The sequence below is a fragment of the Nicotiana tabacum genome, chromosome 24, assembly GCF_000715075.1.
Source record: "Nicotiana tabacum cultivar K326 chromosome 24, ASM71507v2, whole genome shotgun sequence".
Taxonomy (NCBI): domain Eukaryota; kingdom Viridiplantae; phylum Streptophyta; class Magnoliopsida; order Solanales; family Solanaceae; genus Nicotiana; species Nicotiana tabacum.
This window is the reverse complement of record NC_134103.1, coordinates 96,545,021-96,567,647: the sequence shown is the minus strand read 5'-3', so window position 1 is coordinate 96,567,647 and position 22,627 is coordinate 96,545,021.

Below are 22,627 nucleotides of genomic sequence, written 5' to 3'. Positions count from 1 at the left end.
CGCATAATCAAAACCCACCACCAAATCCTCCCGCACCACATCAATATGCCACACCTCCTCAAAACCACAACCCTCCACCGGTACCTACTCCTCAACAACGCCATCACCATCCAACTCAATACCCACAAACAACCACATACCACACCCCTCACAATGCACCACAGCCTACTCCTGACCCACAAAACTCAACCAATGACCACCATTACGCCTAGATTCCCGGAGTCCATCAAAGCAATCCCATATATGTGGAAACTTTACCCCATATCCCATAACAGACCCTATGTATACCCGAATCCGCCGAGAAGGACATGCTCATCAAGAACATGGCGGAAGAACTCAAGAAGATTACTGGCAGAGTTCAAAGTGTCGAAGGTGGCAAAGGCATTGAGGGTTTGAATTATAAGGATTTGTGTATTCAGCCAGATGTAGAACTGTCAGAGGGTTACAAACCTCCTAAGTTCGAAATGTTCGACGAAACTGGTGATCTGAAGGTGCATTTGAGAACGTATTGTGACAAACTTGTAGGGGTTGGCAAGGATGAACGAATCCATATGAAGCTATTCATAAGGAGCCTCACCGGAGATGCCTTGTCTTGGTACATCAGTCAGAACCCAAAGAAGTCGGTTAATTGGGTGAGCTTGGAGTCGGAATTCATGAATCGATTCAGGTTCAACACAGAAAACGCACCATACATTTTCTACATTCAAAATCTCAAGAAGAAACTAATGGAAACCTTCTGCGAGTATGCTACTCGGTGGAGGTCTGAAGCCGCAAAAGTAAGGCCGGCACTTGAAAAAGAACAGACGAATAAGTTCTTCGTCAGAGCTCAAGACCCGCAATACTATGAAAGGTTAATGGTTATTGAAAACAATAAGTTCTCTGACATCATCAAGCTGGGAGAGAGAATAGAAGAAGTGATCAAAAGTGGAATGGTGATGAATTTCGAAGCACTCCAGGCTACAAATAAAGCTTTGCAGTCGGGAGGTATCTCTAAGAAGAAAGAAGTGGGTGCAGTAGTAGCCCAAGGTCCGAAGTCTCCTCTCACATACCAAACACCTCCACCCACATATCAGACTTCACCTCCCAGATACCCACAACCTATCGCCACTTACCATACCTATAACACCCTACCAGCATACTACCACTCACCACCAGCCCGCCAAAATTACCAAAAACCAAGACCAAATTTTGACCGCAGACCACCCAAACAATATACTCCAATTGCTGAATTCATAGACCAACTATACGAGAGGATAAAGGTTGTTGGTTATGTCACTCCCATTCCCGCTGTTGCTATGGAAAACGTTTCCCAATGGATTAACCCAAATAAGACATGTGCCTATCACTCAGGCATGAAGGGTCATACTATTGATGAGTGTCGTACTTTGAAGGATAAGATTCAGACATTAATTGACACCAAAGTCATACAAGCAAATGAGGCTGCACCCAATATCCGTAACAATCCTCTCCCGGATCACAGGGGTGAAGGGGTAAACGTGATAGAAACCAATGAAGAATGGGACTCAGAAGGGTCAATTGGACTCATTCGAGAAGGGGATAATCCTAAAACATCTACAGTCACTCTCACACCTATTGTGGTACAAACTCAGGCACCAATTGAAGTTGAGGTAGCTGCACCAACTCCGTTTGAGGTTGAAGTAACAACACCCTTCACTATGATGGTAGCACCTACGCCATCTTATAAATCTAATGATATACCATGGGATTATGTTGTGGAAGCAAGAAGGAAAGGAAAAGCAAAAATGGAAGAAACAGGTGCAGCGCAAGGCATGACCAGAACCGGTAGGGTCTATACACCCGAGCATTTGGGAGGAACGAGCAAAGAAGCTGCATCTAAGCCGCCTGTCATTGAGACTGGTCCGGATGACCTTTAGAGAAAGATGCAAGCAAGAGAATATTCTGTGGTTGATCATCTCAACAAAACCCCTGCTCAAATATCCATTTTATCACTGCTGCAAAACTCCGAGGCACATATGAATGCCCTGGTGAAGGTTTTGAATGAAGCCTATGTACCCAATAACATTACCAATGGAGTAGGGCAAATATTGGAAAGCCACAAGATCACTTTTCATGAAGACGAGCTACCACAAGAAGGACTAAGTCACAACAGGGCACTGTATATCTTAGTGCAGTTTGAGGATAAATTCATTGCTAGAGTCTTGATAAATGGGGGTTCGAGTCTCAACATATGTCCACTAACGACTCTGAAAAGATTGGGTAAAGGCCTGCACGAGATACGAGCAAAAAGTATGAATGTGAAAGCATTTGATAGGTCTCAAAGGGCCACAATTGGGGAGACCAACCTCAGCCTACAGATAGGCCCAACCTGGTTTGATGTTGAGTTTCAAGTGTTGGACATATCTGCTACCTACAACCTATTATTGGGACGACCTTGGATACATGCCGCTGGGGCCGTAGTTTCTACTCTACATCAGGCCGTGAAGTTTGAGTGGAACCATCAGGAAGTGATCATCCATGGAGACAGAAGTAATCCCATTTATACTAATCAGAATGTTCCGGTCATCGAGAATAGAAGGAAGTTGGGTGGAGAAACATACCATCACATCGAGTGCGTCAACGCAATTGAGAAAGACAAATAATGGAGCAGTAAGATAAAAAGCATACTGTCATGGACAGGGTATGAACTAGACAAGGGTCTCGGCAAGAATCTCCAGGGGATCACCAAACTGATACAACTAAAGCATCATGTCACAACTTTTGGGCTTGAGTATGAATACACAAGGAAAGAGTGTCAGGATTGGTCGCCACCATGGCGTGGTCCTTATTACCATCTAGAACAACCAGTACCATATTTTCACCAGTCATTTCATCAAGATGACATGATAAGGAATTTGTTTCTGGATGATGGTGACATGGATTACAGTGCGATAATTAAGGAGGAGGAGGAAGACCTTATTATTCAGACTGTGGAGAAGGGAGCTATTCTCAAGAACTGGACTGCTACACCATCAAGGGCCCGTCGAGTTCTTGGGTAGCCTGGAAATTAGCATCATTTATTTTTGAAAGCAATTTTATGAGCATCTAAGACATTTTCAGTATTTTGGTTTAAGCATATTTTATTTTGAAATAATTTCTCTAGTAATCAAGCCGTACTTGTTTGATGTTTTCAAGATTTATCTAATGCATTGTCATTTTTAGTATTTATTAATATTCTTTACATTTTTTCTCTACAACATTATTATTACCTATCCCGACGAACCTGCGACTGTGACATGTAATGAGACAACGCAATGTAAGGATAGTGATTCAGAGGATCTGGAAGAGGATGTAATACCTGAGAAAATTGTCAGAGAAGTGGAAAATTTTGAAAACAAGCCTAAGTCCAATTTGGGTGAGACTGAAACAGTTAATTTGGGAGACTCCAAAACAATCAAGGAAATGCGTGTAAGCATTCACCTATCACCGTTAGAGAAGGAAGAGTACATCCAGTTACTGAAGGAGTATGGAGACATCTTTGTATGGTCTTACGATGATATGACTGGTCTAAGCACATCCATAGTGGCTCACAAGTTACCCACTGATCCCATGTGTCCACCAGTGAAACAAAATCTTAGACAATTCTAGCCAAATATGAGTTTAAAAATAAAAGAGGAAGTCACCAAGAAAATCAAATCCAAGGTTCTCAGAGTGGTTGAATATCCGACCTGGTTGGCCAACATTGTGCCGGTTCCAAAGAAAGATAGGAATGCCAGAGTGTGTGTCAACTATCGGGATTTAAACAGAGCAAGTCCCAAAGATGATTTCCCTTTGTCCAATATACACATACTGATTGACAACTGTGCCAAGCATGAACTTCAATCCTTTGTGGATTGCTTCGCGGGATATCATCAGATCTGGATTGATGAAGAGGATGCCGAAAAGACAGCCTTTATTACACCATGAGGAGTATATTGTTACAAAATGATGCCGTTTGGCCTAAAGAATGCTGGAGCCACTTATATGAGGGCCATGACAACCATTTTCCACGACATGATACACAAGGAAATAGAGGTGTACGTGGATGACGTCATTATCAAATCTAGGAGAAACACATATCATATAGCAGACTTGAGGAAATTTTTTAATCGGCTTCGAAGGTACAATCTGAAACTGAATCCTGCAAAGTGTGCCTTCGGAGTCCCTGCCAGAAAATTGCTAGGATTCATCGTCATCCGCCGAGGGATTGAATTGGACCCATCAAAGGTCAAAGCTATCCAGGACTTGCCGCCTCCAAAGAACAAGAAAGATGTGATGAGTTTCTTAGGGCGTCTCAACTATATCAGCCGTTTCATAGCACGATCAACTGTGATCTGTGAGCCGATTTTCAAAATATTGAAGAAAGACGCTGTAACAAGTTGGACTGAAGAGTGCCAGGAAGCCTTTGACAAGATCAAGGAATATTTATCCAAACCACATGTTCTGGTCCCACCGGAACCTGGGAGACCTTTGCTACTCTATTTATCTGTACTAGATGGGGATTTCGGTTGTGTCTTGGGACAACACGATTAGACGGGAAGAAAGGAGTAGGCCATATACTATCTGAGTAAGAAGTTCACACCCTACGAAGCACGATATTCTTTGCTGGAACGCACCTGCTATGCTTTGACATGGATAGCTCAAACGTTGAGACACTACTTTTGTGCCTACACCACATATCCCATATCAAGGATGGATCCGCTAAAATACATCTTCCAGAAACCCATGCCTACGGGAAAGTTAGCAAAATGGCAAATACTACTGAGTGAGTTTGACATCATCTGTGTAACTTAGAAGGTGGTCAAAGGGCAAGCATTGGCGGATCATCTGGCAGAAAATCCTATAGGCGGAGAGTACGAACCACTGAAAACGTATTTTTCCGATAAAGAGGTATCATTCGTAGGAGAAGATATCACCGAAGCCTATGATGGTTGGAGAATGTTCTTCGATGGGGCTACAAATTTCAAAGGAGTGGGTATTGGAGCAGTTTTGGTGTCAGAAACAGGTCAACACTATCCAGTATCCGCAAAACTCAGGTTTCCTTGTACCAACAATATGGCATAATATGATGCTTGCATCTTGGGACTCAGGTTCACCATTGACATGAACGTTCAGGAGTTGCTGGTGATTGGAGATTCCGATCTCTTGGTACATCAGGTTTCAAGAGAGTGGGCCACAAAGAGTACCCGGAGCACGCAAATCATACTCAGAAACACACACTCCGAAGATTATCCAACCACTTCTTCTAAAGCGGAGGAATTCTATACAGAAGGACTCCAGATCTGGGATTATTATGGTGTGTCGATGCCAAGGATGCATCCAAATTGCTCGAAGAGATACATGCCGGAACTTGCGGACTGCACATGAATGAATGGCTTTGTCTTAGCTAAGAAGATATTAAGAGCAGGATATTTTTGGATGACTATGGAAACAAGCTGCATCAAGTATCTTCAAAAGTGTCATCAATGACAAGTACATGCTGATATGATACGAGTGCCACCCAATGAACTCAATGCAACAAGTGCACCTTGGCCTTTCTCCGCTTGGGGGATGGATGTCATCGATCCAATCGAACCCGCCTCTTCAAATGGGCATAGGTTCATTCTAGTAGCCATAGACTATTTCACAAAATAGGTTGAAGCCACATCTTACAAGGCTGTAACTAAGAAGGTCGTCGCAGATTTTGTTAGGGTTCGTATTGTTTATCGGTTCGGGGTGCCGAAATCAATCATCACCGATAACGCTGCCAACCTTAATAGTGATTTGATGAGATCCATGTGTGAAACCTTCAAGATCAAGCATAAGAATTCCACAGCATACATGCCGCAAATGAATGGAGCTGTAGAAGCCTCCAACAAGAACATCAAGAAGATATTGGGGAAGATGGTAGAAAATTACAAATAGTGGCACGAGAAGCTACCATTTGCTCTGCTCGGATATCGTACCACGGTTCGCACATCAACTGGGGACACTCCTTATTTGTTGGTTTATGGTACTGAAGCGGTTATCCTTGCCGAAGTAGAAATCCCTTCTCTGAGAATTATACAAGAAGCCAAGCTCAGCGACGCAGAATGGATACAGAGCCGATATGAGCAACTAGCCCTCATTGATGGAAAAAGAATGAGTGCAGTATGTCACGGTCAACTCTACCAAAACAGAATGGCCCGAGCTTTCAACAAAAGGGTCAGACCTAGACAATTCACACCGGGGCAGTTGGTGTTAAAGCGGATCTTCCCGTATCAAGATGAAGCCAAAGGGAAATTTTCACCCAATTGGCAAGGGCCCTACATGGTCCATCGAGTACTAACAGGAGGGGCACTTATACTTGCAGAAATGGATGGAGAAATTTGGCCAAAACCTATCAACTCAGACGCAATCAAGAGATACTATGTTTAGGATTGTTTACATTTCTTCATCTGATGCAACTAAACTACGCTTGACCTGATTCCCGTTTAAGAAGGGATACATAGGTAGCCCTGTGGGTTCGGTCACATCCTAATAAAATCTTCATTTTGCCATGATCAGAAAACTAGGGCAGAATTTTGAGGAGGACCCTCAAAATTCTAATGCGAGTTCAGCCGACACCGTCATACACGAACCCTCAAAATTCTAAAGTAAGGAGGTCGCAATGTCTCTAAAATATGTCACAGTCACCGGTTCATCCAAATTATTTGAAATCGCATACTACTACATTTTAAATAACTATATTTATCAAATGCATGCACATTTTTTGAAAAACTTCATTTCTATGACAGCCAGATGCTACCTAGGGTAACTCAAACAAGACCTCAAGACAGGAGCAAAGGAGAAACAGAAGACAAAAGTGCAAACCAACCTTCCGCCACAAAACTCATGATTTTTATTTGGATGCAGGCATGATAAGACAACAATATCCGCAGATACATCAAATCACTACTTTCGTGATGATAAGTTACCAAACGCAAACACTTCCAGCTAAGAAATACGTTACTTTCTCACTGTCACTCATCATTTTTCTTGCATAAGGCTAAACATTGCCTTTCCCTGCATGAGACAAGACTAAGAATTGTCTCCTGTTTGCATGAGGCTAAGCATTTCCTCCCTAATTGCATAAGTCTAAGCATTGCCTTTCCTTGCATGAGACTAAGCAGTGTATCCTATTTGCATGAGGCTAAGCATTGCCTCCTTAACTACATAAGGCTAAGCATTGCCTTTTACCCATAAGACTAAGCAGTGTCTCCTATTTGCATGAGGCTAAGAATTGCCTCCCTAATTGCATAAGGCTAAGCATTGCCTTTTTCGCATGAGACTAAGAATTGTCTCATATTTGCATGAGGCTAAGCATTGCCTCATTAACTTCATAGGGCTAAGCACTGCCTTTCTTTGCATGAGACTTAGAATTGTCTCCTATTTACATGAGGCTAAGCCCTGCCTCCCTATTTGTATGAGGCTAAGCCCTGCCTCCTTAATTGCATAAGGCTAAGCACTGCCTTTCCTGCATGAATCTAAGCACCGCTTCCCTTTCTTGCATGAGACTAAGCATTGTCTCATCTTCTAGCATGAGGCTAAGCATTGCCTCCCTAATCCCACAAGGCTAAGCACTGCCTTTTCCTCGTGATTAAATGCTATCTCCATTATGCCATCTAAGACCTAGCATTATCCTCTACTCATACAGGGCTAAGCATTGCCCTCATCTTACCCAAGATTAAGCCTTGTCTTGTCTCATCTTCGCATACGGCCAAACATCATATTTTGCATTTCATGGGCTGAAATATCACCATTTTGTCCAAAGGCGTCATGTGTCTGAAAGCATCATCCTCATAGTCGGAAGACACCATTCTATAGCCCGAGGATCTCTTAAAAGTGCACATCATTATTCAAAGGCGTCATGGTTCGGAGGCACCATTCTCATGGCCCGGGGACATCATTTCATGGCTTGCGAATCTCTTATCACATGATTCATGGCCCATGACATCATGGTCTAAGGACACCATCCTCACCGTCCAAAGACAACCCTCATGGTCCGAAGGGAATCTGCATCATGTTTAAATTCTCACAATAATCCATATATACTTGCATGCATCGTGTTTAAAGTTTTGCAGGTAATCCAGGAAGTAACCATTCTCCTAATGGGAGAAATCTTCGCTCCGGTTTTCGTTCAATGTTCACATCCAGCAATTATTTCAAACGTGACCAACCACCATCAATTACCCGCCTTTTACTCTATGACCGTTCAAAATTTGCTCAGTGATACATCCATAACTTTTCAGATTCACATCGATGACTCCGCATAAATTCATCTGATACTGTCCTACCCCAAAAGAACCTTTTCCGAAGCATACGACCATTCCTATAACAACTCCATCGGTTCAGTTCACCGTTGGATCTAGAACTGCACACAGCCTGATTTTCGTAACACCAGGGATATGTAGGCAACTCAGGAACCAGGGTTCGGCCCCCATTTTTCAAATCACATCATCATTCATTCAATTAGGCCAAAATTGGTCATCATTTTCTTTATCCGACAACTCTTTCATCATTCCCGGGTAAAGAGAGGCAACTGTTGATACCCAATTTTACCCTCATATTTTTTCAAATAAGTGTATATGCTTTTAAAATATTAACTTGCATCATTATTTAATTTACAAGATTTATGCAAGCGTCTTGTATAATTTTCCATAAGTTTTAGAGATTTTAAATTGATTTTTGTATTTAAATTGCTTGAATAATTATTAATTATTCCTTCAAATTATTTTGTGATGACTCGATTACTGAAATCCTTATTTTGCATCTATAATATTTGCTTCAGGTATTTTACTCTATGTTTTATAATTACATTAGTATTTTCAGGCTATTTGCACAATCTCGCAATAATAGCCTATATTTTACAATTGTATTGCATTTTTCATTTTATTCAGGGTCAAAATAATATCTTACATTTTTATAATCTTATACTACTATTTTAAGGTATTAATTTGCATAAACAACATTTTTATAATTTATTTAACTATTTTATTAAAATATTTTTTCCCTTAATTTCTTATTTAAAGGCTGGCCCAAATTTTGTGCGAATTTTCGGACCAAACAAGACCCAAATCTTTGGCCCAATCCCCCAAAGCCCAATCCAAACGACCCCTGTAATTAACCTGGTCGATACACGTTCCAAACGACCCGCCCCGCTTATCCCTTAATCTCGACCGTTGATCTTTCAAGATCAACGGTCTACAATCACCCCACCCTTTTAATTACCCTAGACCTGAAACCCTAACCTATTCCCCTCTAACCTGCCGCCCCTAAACACTCTTAACCTCCCCTTCTCTCTTCTGAAGAACCCTAGCCGCTTCCCCTTAATTCCCTCTTCTAATCCCACTGATAATGGGATTCGACCATTATTTTCTTACCATATTTGAAGCCCATTGGTACTGGTCGTCCGTTTGTGGTGTTACTTAGGTTCTTGCCTAAGTTTGGCAAGCAAGATCTCCTGAGATCGAACCAAAGTGGTTTGAACCTCTGATTCTGATCATTATTTATACATTCAATACCACGTTATGTGAGTCCGATTTCAGTGAGATCTCTATTGAGTTGTGCTTTCCCTCTTAAACGAGGGTTTACCCGTTTTCTCTCCTAAATTGATCTGAATTAATTTTGCATGCTTTCTTTCCTTATTTTAGGTTTTATTTACTTTGTTTCCTTGTTTATTGGTCTAATTTTTGCTACTATATAAACCCCTCCTCATTCGCCATATCTTGTTCTGTATTTTGTGTTGGCCGGCTGAAAGCCAAGACCACTGAGAGTCTACTGTTCGAACTTTTTTTTGGTGCGAGCATTGCTCGGGGTTCTTTCGAAGCTCTTGTAAACTTTGACGCATCGAGTTTTTTGGGTTCTTGTGGATCTTTTGTTCTTTATTGTTGTCCGTTAACTGGTAAGCCACTCGACTTTTGCAATTTCATCCCTATGTGTCTTTGATTTACATGTGTTCTCACCTCTGAAATCCATGGCTTAATATGTTTTTCTGGATTACTTTTGTGCACGATTCAGTTAATTCTACTTTGTTCTAAGTCTCTTTAGCATTTAACCTCCTCCTAATGCTGCTAGTTCTGAGATTGCCTAAGTCTACTTGGATAATCTGACCCTCTTAAGTTCGTTTAGCCATTGTATTGGTGCCTGAATGTTCCCTAAAATATGCTTATTTGCTTCGTCCTTAATTTCTATAATAAATGCTTTACACTTGTGCTAGAACTTCATGTGTTAATTATGACATGTTCCCCTGTTATTGTATCACTCAACATGATCCCTATACCCCATTAATGATTGACTGAGATCTTAACAGTTACCTCAACTTGTTTTCCCTGCCCTGTTTGAACCATTTTGTTTTATGGCATAACTTAGATCTTCTTTAGTTAATTAGTCTATTGTGTCAATCCCGGAATCCCTACATGTGCTATTTGGTATGAACTTGCTATCTCACACTGCTCTGAATCTCTACAATGTTTGTCTTGCATGTACAATGTGCTACAATTTGTATTAAGACCATTCTCTATGATCTTGCTTCTGTGCTAATGTGTTCCCCAACATGTCTATGATTCATCTGATATCCTGTTCTTTCAGTGATTATTTGGCTTGTTACAATGTGCATCCCCCATCATGTCTAAATACTGATTAGCATGACACTAAAAATGTATGTTTAGCATAATCTCTTAGGTTTTAACTTGTTTGTATTTTGCATCTATGACTGCAAACTTGTTTCTCCCCTGGCCCTTTCCACATGTGGTTTTGTTATAATGTGTGCTCCCTGTCATGTCATAATGCAGTCCTGTTTCCTGATGAGAGTTAATATGTTTATCTTATGATAGTAGGATGCATACTTAGCTTAATTTGGACCTTTTAGGTCTCAACGGGTTTAGTATAATGCATCTGTACATGATAATCTCTGTATAAAATATGGTTGTCTATGTGATACTTTGCTATATATGAAAATCCTGCTGAACCTACTAGCCTTCTTGATTAGTTGCTCTGTATGCTCAACTTGGCTATGTCTACTTTAGGTTATACGTGTACCCCAGTTCTGTCCCTCAACCATTGTCCATTCTCATCATTTGCTACTTATACTATTCTGAACTTCTTATTCTTAGCCGGCTGAAAGCCAAGGCTATCTAGGCTTTTGTCACGACCCAACTGGAGGGTCATGACTAGCACCCGGGCCATACTTGCCGAGCACCAACGTACATTTTATCTAACCTTCCTTATTATCTTTAAGGGCCGACAAGATCAATATAAATAGTAGACATGGATCATGAACATCCAACAATGAAAGATAATGTCATGAATATACATAACATGGGACGACAAGACTGTCAAGAAACTATATATAAGGTACGAGCTACCATGCTGCCATGAAAGACTATACAACAAAAATCAGCCGACAAGGCATTCTAAACCATACATAAGTCAACACCTGTCTATGAGCCTCTAAAGGAACATAAGTGCTACAACATTGCCAGAACAGGGCCCCAACATACCCATAATGTCTATAACAAAAATGCATACCAAGACCACGGCAAATCCGGAGAAGGGATCTCGCCAATAACCGCTGAACTGGACAGCCTACTGTGGTGGGGGAGCTACGTCTACCTGTCTATCAGGACCTGCAGCATGACATGCAGCGTCCACAAATAAAAAGGACATCAGTACGAATAAAGTACTGAGTATGTGAGGCAAGAAAGCATAAGTAAGAACAATAATGTAAACAGGGATAGAGAATATACAACCTGTGACATCTGGGTACCTCTGAGGGCTACTGACATGAAATACATGATACATACATATATATACATATAAACTTTTAAAACATACGCCTTTGTGGGCATCACCATCATCATATCGTACCCGGCCGTAATAGGCTCGGTAAAACGTACCCAGCCATCATAGGGCTCGGTAGAATCGTACCCGGCCACGTGGAGCTCGGTAAAACCCAACTGATCAGTGGTTGCACAATAGGTGCCATACCCGACCGACTATAGCGCGGCTCGGTAGAGTAAAATAGATACATATATATGATGCATGCTGGACTCATTGGAATCACATTTTGAACCTTTCGGAGTGACGTAAGGTCGGTATCCTTCGTACACGTTATTAGGATTAACTCTTCATCAAGAATCTTATAAGAATCAAGAACTACCAACAACATTGATAATATAAGAATAAGAGAAGTAACATCAATATCAATCGTTTCATAAGAAGGGCAGCAATGTAAGTACTGCTAGCTTCTAAGAGTAGAGTATCTTTGGGAGCTCGTTCATCAAATTATGTACAATCGGAGTCATGCAAAAGAATGAAGGGGATAGCCTCACATACCTTTTATATACTGCCCAACCTCAAGCTATGCAAATGTCACGACTCCTTAGTCTACAATAAGACAAATGACACTATCATTATCGTTTAAGCGTCGTAACTATTATGTATCGACCGCAACCTATTTTACGATGAAACGGACAGCACCTCCCCTATTTATATGACTTCCCACAAGTCAAAAAAATCACCAAACAGCCCAAACAACATCATTAATAATCATATTGAGCCTCCAAAACAGTCCACCAACCAACAACATTACTACCAAGCCTTTCGATATATATTTCACAAGTTCTAGCTTCAACGACTTAGCTGCAACTTGGATAATCTTAAATATATATAGAGTTAGAGGTTCCTTACCTTTAAACAGAAAGAACAACTCCAATTTGACCTTAATTTTCCACGAAATATCCCTCCAATTCTGCCACAAGAACAAGGAAGCAAAACTAGCAATTAATTCGGGTTTTTCGGCACTAGAATTACTTTAGAAGACTTGAAATCACCTAGGGTTGATATTAAAAACTTTAAGGTGTATTTACAGAACATAAAACACTTAAAACAACCTCCCACACGAGCTGGAATAACACAAAAATCAGCAACAACAAGAAGAACAAGAAACTTACTAGCGCTATGGGATTCCCGACATTTGATTTGTATTGTTTGCCCTTTGTTTGGGTCTTGGATCATGAGAGAACCTTGAGAGACTGTTTTTAGGGTTCTAAGGTCTGAATATACTGAAAAATAATGACTTAAAACGGGGTTGAGGTATCATATATATATCCATATGTCTTAAACCGCCTATGTGGGCCCCATAGAGAGCTGTTTGGCACACTCTCGCGAAAATGCGGATATCTCTCTATTTCGAGATCGTATCGATGAACGGTTTAATGTGTTGGAAACTAGACTCATAGATATTCAATTTGATAGGTATATCAACCCATAATTCCAAGTACATTGGAAGAAAAATGTAGTAACATTTGACCTAAAGTTTAAGTAAAATTATAAACGTAAGTTGCGACAACTTTTATCGACTTTTGTTTCATAACTCGCTTGACTTCAAGACTTATTATACGGATATTATATGATTCAAATACATTAAAACATGACCTCTTGGGACAATTAATCACCTCTAGTGTTACCCGAAAATACGGGTTACAACATCCTTGATTCGTTTAACTTCAAATACTTGTTAACCACTCTTATAAACCCTTGTATCGTTTAAGACCAATAGGATTAACTTCTTATCATCTCAAAGATAATATCTTCTTCGATTTACGTCGACTAACTTATGACGTGATCTAAGGTACGCGAGTTTGGGTACAGTTGTAACACCCTCTCCCCCTTAGGAACATTCGTCCTCGAATGTAAGGGTTTATGGGGTGTCTAACTCATCGTGGATTCCGACGGAGATTTCCGGCTGAGTTTCCCCTATAAAATGGACACTAGCCAAACTTGAAAGCAATTAAACCCAACCTATGGCCTTACAAGACTATACAAAGCATTATGGATATGTACATTATCTGCATATCACCATTTTGTATTAAAAAAAGAGTATTTACAAGCTATTGCTTACCTCATAGAGCCGTTTCACCTTATAATGCGTCCTTCTTTCCCCCGGCATCCTCGTTATCTTCACTCTGGAATAGGTAAGGGTATTTAGACTTCATCTTCTCTTCTGCTTCCCATGTCATTTCTTCTATATTCTTGTTCCTCCATAATACTTTGACGGAAACTACATCCTTTGTTCTCAGCTTGCGGACTTGTCGATCTAATATAGCCACTGGCACTTCATCATATGATAGATCCTTTGTAACTTGTACATTTTTGATAGGGACGACCCGAGAAGGGTCTCCAATACATTTCCTCAACATAGATACATGGAATACCGGGTGGACAAATTCCAATTCAGGTGGCAATTCTAACTCGTAAGCAACCTGTCCAATTCGTCGAAGAATTTTGTACGGCCCAATATACCACAGACTCAACTTACCCTTCTTCCCAAAACGCATAACACCCTTCATCGGTGAGATCTTCAGGAAAACCCAATCACCAGCCTCAAATTCCAGATCACGACGTCGGACATCGGAATAAGACTTTTGCCTGCTTTGTGCCGTCCTCAGTCGCTCTTGTATCACTTTCACCTTCTCAATGGCTTGGTGAATCGAATCTGGCCCATATAATTCTATCTCTCCGACTTCGAACCATCCAACTGGTGATCTACATCTCCTCCCGTACAGTGCCTCATACGGGGCCATTTTAATACTGGAATGGTAGCTATTATTGTAGGCAAATTCTATAGGTGCAATATGGTCATCCCAATTCCCCTTGAAATCTAGAACACATGCTCGTAGCATATCTTCAAGCGTCTGAATGGTACGTTCAGCCTGTCCGTCAGTCTGCGGATGGAATGCAGTGCTGAGATTTACTTGTGTGCCTAAACCCTTTTGAAAAGACCTCCAAAAGTCAGCCGTAAATTGAGCTCCTCGATCTGATATAATAGATACCGGCATACCATGAAGTCTAACAATCTCCTTGATATACAACTTTGCATAATCTTCAGCCGTGTAAGTTGTCTTAACTGGCAGAAAATGGGCAGATTTTGTAAGTCGATCAACTATCACCCAGATGGAGTCAAACTTATGATAAGAGCGAGGTAATCCAATAATGAAGTCCATATTAATCACCTCTCATTTCCAGGTCGGAATCTCTATATTCTGAATCAATCCACTAGGTTTCTGATGCTCGATCTTTACTTGTTGACAATTAGGACACTGGGCTATAAATTCTGCAATAGACTTCTTCATGTTATCCCACTAATACTGCTCCTTAACATCATGATACATCTTTGTCGAGCCAGGATGGATAGAATATCGGGACTGATGAATCTCAATCATAATCTTCTCTCGCAACCCTGCCACACTAGGCACACATAATCGGCCCTGGTATCTCAGTGTCCCATCTCCTCCGATCTTGAAAGCTGTAATCTTACACTGCTGAATTCCCTCTCTCAATCTTACTAAGGTAGGATCTTCATATTGCCGTGCTTTTACCTCGGCTACCAAAGATGATTCTGCTGTATTCTGTACAGTAACACCTCCGTCATCAGAGTCCAACAATCTGATTCTCATATTGGCCAGCTGGTGAAGCTCTTTGGTCAACCCTTGTCTACCTGCCTCAATATGTACTAAGCTTCCCATTGACTTACGGCTGAGAGCGTCTGCCACAACATTGGCTTTACCGGGATGGTATAATATCTCGACATCGTAGTCTTTCAGTAATTCAAGCCACCTACGCTGCCTCAAATTCAACTCCTTCTGCTTGAAGATGTATTGTAAACTCTTGTGATCTGTGTAGATGTCAACATGGACGCCGTATAAGTAGTGCCGCCATATCTTCAAAGCATATATTACTGCAAACAATTCCAAATCATGAGTCGGGTAATTCTTTTCATGCTTCTTCAACTGTCTTGATGCATAAGCAATCACCTTCCCACGTTGCATCAATACGCACCCCAAACCTATACCTGAGGCATCACAATATACCGCATAACCTTCTGTTCCTTCTGGGAGAGTGAGCACTGGTGCGGATGTCAATCGATTCTTTAGCTCCTGAAAACTATGTTCACAAGCATCAGACCACTGGAACTTGGTAGTTTTCTGTGTTAACTTAGTCAATGGTGCTGATATAGAGGAAAACCCTTCTACAAACCGCCTATAATATCCTGCTAGCCCCAAGAAGCTGCGAACTTTTGACGGTGTTGTAGGTCTCGGCCAATTCTTCACTGCATCGATCTTCTGAGTGTCGACACTAATACCCTCATCAGATATCACATGGCCAAGGAATGCTACTGAGTTCAGCCAGAATTCACATTTAGAGAGATTAGCATATAACTTATGATCCTGAAGGGTCTGTAATACTATCCACAAGTGGCCCGCATGTTCCGCCTCCGAACGAGAGTACACCAGAATGTCATCAATGAATATGATCATGAACACATCAAGATAGGGCCTGAATACACTATTCATGAGATCCATAAAAGCTGCTGGGGCATTTGTTAGCCCGAACGATATCACCAAGAACTCAAAATGCCCATATCTTGTCCGGAAGGCCGTCTTTGGAATATCCTTCTCCTTAACCCTCACCTGATGATACCCTGAACGCAAATCAATCTTGGAGAAATACTTGGCACCCTAGAGTTAGTCAAACAGGTCATCAATTCTTGGAAGTGGATACTTGTTCTTTATTGTAAACTTATTCAACTGTCGATAATTGATACACATCCTTAACGACCCATCTTTCTTCCGCACGAACAAGACTGGCGCACCCCAGGGTGAAGTGCTAGGCCTAATGAAACCCTTATCCAGCAAGTCCTTCAACTGCGCCTTCAACTCTCGCAACTCTGTCGGGGCCATCCTGTATGGAGGGATAGAGATTGGTTGAGTGTCAGGCAATGCATCAATGCTAAACTCAATCTCCCTTTCAGGAGGAAGGCATGGGAGTTCATCTGGGAAAACATCTGGAAATTCATTGACCACGGGGATTAATTGTAGAGTAGGCGGCTTCGCCTCCGCATCCCTAACGCGAACAAGATGATAAATGTAACCTTTTGAGATCATCTTCCTTGCCTTAAGATAGGAAATAAACCTACCTTTCGGCGTAGCAATGTTCCCCTTCCATTCAATGGTGGGTTCACTAGGAAACTGAAACCTAACCATCTTCGTACGACAGTCAACATTTGCATAGCATGAGGACAACCAGTCCATTCCCATTATCACATCGAAATCAACCATTTCTAACTCAAATAAATTTGCTGAGGTTTGATGACTACAAATCATCACAGTGCAACCTTTATATACCCTTCTAGCAATCACAGAATCTCCTATCGGAGTGGATACCGCAAGTGGTTTACTTATCAATTCAGGTTCAATGCCAAACTTATTAGCCACAAAGGGTGTAACATATGATAAGGTAGATCCTGGATCAATTAGCGCATATACATCATAAGAAAACACAGACAATATACCTGTAACAACATCCGGAGATGACTCGAGATCTTGTCGACCTACTAGAGCATAGGTTCGATTTTGAGCACCACTCGAACTCGGCACTGAACCTCTACCTCTACCATGACCTGTCGACTGTTGAAAACCTTGTGCTGGAGGTCGAACTGATGAGGAAGAACCAGAAACAGATCCAGTCGGCTGAGCCATACCACCACCTCCTTTGTTAGGACAATCCCGCATCATATGGACAGGCTGTCCACAAGAATAGCACGCATCGGAACCTCGACGGCACAGTCCAAAGTGGGCCTTGCCGCACTGATCACAACGAGGTGTTGAGGGTCTCGTCTGACTAGTATCTCTATGAAATTGTGAGCCAGATGCCCTCGAACTCTGACCTGAACCAGAACAGGTAAATCGGTCATACCGAGGCCTCTGAAACTGTGGAGGAGCATTAGCTAAAGGTGGCGCCGAACTCCTTGAAGATTGGGGCCTGATACTGCCTCTGAACTCATCAGAATACCCTGCAAATCTCACCCTCTTATGCTGGCCCCTATCCTGCTCCCTATCTGCCCTTTGCTGGCGCTTACGATCCTCTAGGGTCTGGGCATAATCCTGAATACGGGAAATATCCATGCCCTCTACCAAGGAGGCTGTTGTGCACTCATTTATCAGATGTGGTCCCAACCCATTCACGAACAGATGCACCCTATCACTCATCTCGGCCACCATATGGGGAGAATACCTTGCTAAAGAATCAAACTGTATACTATACTCTCGTACACTCATATTACCCTATCGAAGGTTCAAGAACTTATCAGCTCTAGCTCGTCGTATCTCAACTGGCAAGTAGTGACGAAGAAAGGCCTCAGAAAATTCCTTCCACACGGCTGGAGGAGCGTTCGGACCCCTAGATCTCTCCCAACTATCATACCAGAAAATGGCTAAATCCCGTAACCGATAAGAAGCCAACTCTACTGCCTCCGTATCACTAGCATGCATAACCCGCAATGTACGATGAACCTGATCAATAAATGTTTGTGGGTCCTCCTTGGGGTCTGATCCGGTAAACACTGGAGGGTCTAGATTAATAAAATCACGAACTCTCGCACTAACCGATTTATTAGCAGCACCGGTATTCTGCCTCTGAGCCTGAGCAGCTACCAAGCTAGTCAACAATTGCACCGCACTGCGTATATCATGGTCTGTAGTGCCAGACGGAGGAACTGGATATACGGGTGCCTCCTAATATCCTCTGGAGGAGACGGAGAGGTATGAGACGGCATCTCAATCTGAGCCTCACTTTGGCCTGCTCTGGCTGGAGGCACCTGAATGTTACCCTCTCCCACAACTGTATCAAGACGTTTACTAATCGCTTGCTTCCTAGTCGAAGGCATCGCTGAAAGAAAACAAGGTGATTATTAGATATGAACACTTACGACTCAACTCTACGCACGATCTAGATTTAGGAAGAAGGTAACAACCCTAGATGTCATGTAGCCTCCTGATTATAAATATTGCGCGCTACACATCCATAATCAAAACTCTACTAGACACGGCTCGTAGACAACCCCTAGGATAGACTTGCTCTGATACCAAGTTTGTCACGACCCAACTGGAGGGTCATGACTAGCACCCGGGCCATACTTGCCGAGCACCAACGTACATTTTATCTAACCTTCCTTATTATCTTTAAGGGCCAACAAGATCAATATAAATAGTAGACATGGATCATGAATATCCAACAATGAAAGATAATGTCATGAACATACATAACATGGGACGAAAAGACTGTCAAGAAACTATATATAAGGTACGAGCTACCATGCTGCCATGAAAGACTATACAACAAAAATCAGCCGACAAGGCATTCTAAACCATACATAAGTCAACACCTGTCTATGAGCCTCTAAAGGAACATAAGTGCTACAACATTGCCGGAACAGGGCCCCGACATACCCATAATGTCTATAACAAAAATGCATACCAAGACCACGGCAAATCCGGAGAAGGGATCTCGCTAATAACCGCTGAACTGGAAAGCCTACTGTGGTGGGGGAGCTGCGTCTACCTGTCTATCAGGACCTGCAGCACGACATGCAGCGTCCACAAATAAAAAGGATGTCAGTACGAATAAAGTACTGAGTATGTGAGGCAGGAAAGCATAAGTAAGAACAGTAATATAAACAGGGATAGAGAATATACAACCTGTGACATCTGGGTACCTCTGAGGGCTACTGACATGAAATACATGATACATACATATATATACATAAACTTTTAAAACATACGCCTTTGTGGGCATCACCATCATCATATCGTACCCGGCCATAATAGGCTCGGTAAAATGTACCCGGCCATCATAGGGCTCGGTAGAATCGTACCCGGCCACGTGGAGCTCGGTAAAACCCAACTGATCAGTGGTTGCACAATAGGTGCCATACCCGGCCGACTATAGCGCGGCTCGGTAGAGTAAAATAGATACATATATATGATACATACTGGACTCATTGGAATCACATTTTGAACCTTTCGGAGTGACGTAAGGTCGGTATCCTTCGTACACGTTATTAGGATTAACTCTTCATCAAGAATCTTATAAGAATCAAGAACTACCAACAACATTGATAATATAAGAATAAGAGAAGTAACATCAATATCAATCGTTTCATAAGAAGGGCAGCAATGTAAGTACTGCTAGCTTCTAAGAGTAGAGTATCTTTGGGAGCTCATTCATTAAATTATGTACAATCGGAGTCATGCAAAAGAATGAATAGCCTCACATACCTTGTATATACTGCCCAACCTCAAGCTATGCAAATGTCATGACTCCTTAGTCTACAATAAGACAAATGACACTATCATTATCGTTTAAGCGTCGTAACTATTATGTATCGACCGCAACCTATTTTATGATGAAACGGACAGCACCTCCCCTATTTATATGACTTCCCACAAGTCAATACAATCACCAAACAGCCCAAACAACATCATTAATAATCATATTGAGCCTCCAAAACTGTCCACCAACCAACAACATTACTACCAAGCCTTTCGATATATATTTCACAAGTTCTAGCTTCAACGACTTAGCTGCAACTTGGATAATCTTAAATATATATAGAGTTAGAGGTTCCTTACCTTTAAACAGAAATAACAACTCCAATTTGACCTTAATTTTCCACGAAATATCCCTCCAATTCTGTCACAAGAACAAGGAAGCGAAACTAGCAATTAATTCGGGTTTTTCGGCACTAGAATTACTTTAGAAGACTTGAAATCACCTAGGGTTGATATTAAAAACTTTAAGGTGTATTTACAGAACATAAAACACTTAAAACAACCTCCCACACGAGCTGGAACAACACAAAAATTAGCAACAACAAGAAGAACAAGAAACTTACTAGCGCCACGGGATTCCCGACATTTGATTTGTATTGTTTGCCCTTTGTTTGGGTCTTGGATCATGAGAGAACCTTGAGCGACTCTTTTTAGGGTTCTAAGGTCTGAATATACTGAAAAATAATGACTTAAAACGGGGTTGAGGTATCATATATATATCCATATGTCTTAAACCGCCTATGTGGGCCCCATAGAGAGTTGTTTGGCGCACTCTCGCGAAAATGTGAATATCTCTCTATTCCGAGATCGTATCGACGAACGGTTTAATGTGTTGGAAACTAGACTCATAGATATTCAATTTTATAGGTATATCACCCCATAATTCCAAGTACATTGGGAGAAAAATGTAGTAACATTTGACCTAAAGTTTAAGTAAAATTATAAACGTAAGTTGCGACAACTTTTATCGACTTTTGTTTCATAACTCGCTTGACTTCAAGACTTATGATACAGATATTATATGATTCAAATAAATTAAAACATGACCTCTTGGGACAATTAATCATCTAGTGTTACCCGAAAATACGGGTTACAACATCCTTGATTCGTTTAACTTCAAATACTTGTTAACCACTCTTATACACCCTTGTATCGTTTAAGACCAATAGGATTAACTTCTTATCATCTCAAAGATAATATCTTATTCGATTTACGTTGACTAACTTACGACGTGATCAAAGGTACGCGAATTTGGGTACAGTTGTAACAGCTTTACTGCTGGCCTCCTAGTGTGAGCAGTGCTCGGGGTCCATTTGAGGCCCTTGTGAACTCTGACACACTAGGATTTGAGTCCTTAGTCATTCCCTGAAACTTAAACTACCCCCATTCAACCCCTTTCTTCCTATTATCTGTTTTACATCTAAGTCGGTTGGTTTAAATGATGCAATGCTTGGAAATATGGTTATATGAATTGAATTTGGGCTCCTCTATGGATTCTGGGGTTGTGTTGATGAATACGACTCCTTGTTAGAAGTCTGGGTATGCTGTGTGAGAATTGCTGAAGGCCCAGACAGTGCTGGGTATTTCATTTGGGCATGTTGTGGGCCTATTGTCATTATTTGTATAACAATTATATTTTACTCATTAATGGGCCTGTGATAACTTTGTATAAACGATTGGGGTGTTAGTGACGTGGGGAATGGGTAGATTTCTAATATTTGCATACCAAATGGGTAGACAACATGCCTATAAGACTCATTGATTCACTTGCTATATGTGCCGTTGAATTTATATGTGCACTGTAGAAACCATGTCATTAGGATAAACACACACACACACACACTGTCTGTTGGAAAACATGAATTCAACTGCTGCAATTATGCTTACTGCTACGTGTTACTAGAAAACTTGCTTATAGGAACAAATGTCAATGAACTTTCTTTCAATTCATTTCGGCATATTCATTAGAAACTATGCCTATAGGATTTTGATTACCTCATTTGCTATTATCTCGTACTGTTCACTAGAAACCATGCCTATAGGATTTTAATCATCTCATTCATTACTGCATCGCACTGTTCACTTAGAAAACATGTCTATAAGGTTGAGTGTAATGATAAAATCAGCTCCAAGTGCTAAACATTAGAGATCCTGTCTATAGGACAACACTGTTTCGTCTTAATAGGAGTCAATGTTGCACCTCTCAAATATGGTTTATTATGCAGTTCTGGGATCTTCCCAATGGTACTTTCATTATTCCTTATTGCACGAGTCACCTAGACATAACAAGCTTAATGACCGGAAATCTACAATTTCATTAGTCAGCGTGCAAATCGTATAATCATGTCTATGAACAACGCTTGGCCTCTGAAACTACTTACATGCCTTGATGCCTTGTCACATAAAAATCATGTCTATAGGGATATAATTTTCTTAATTTTGAATTGCTTATCCTGAAATTT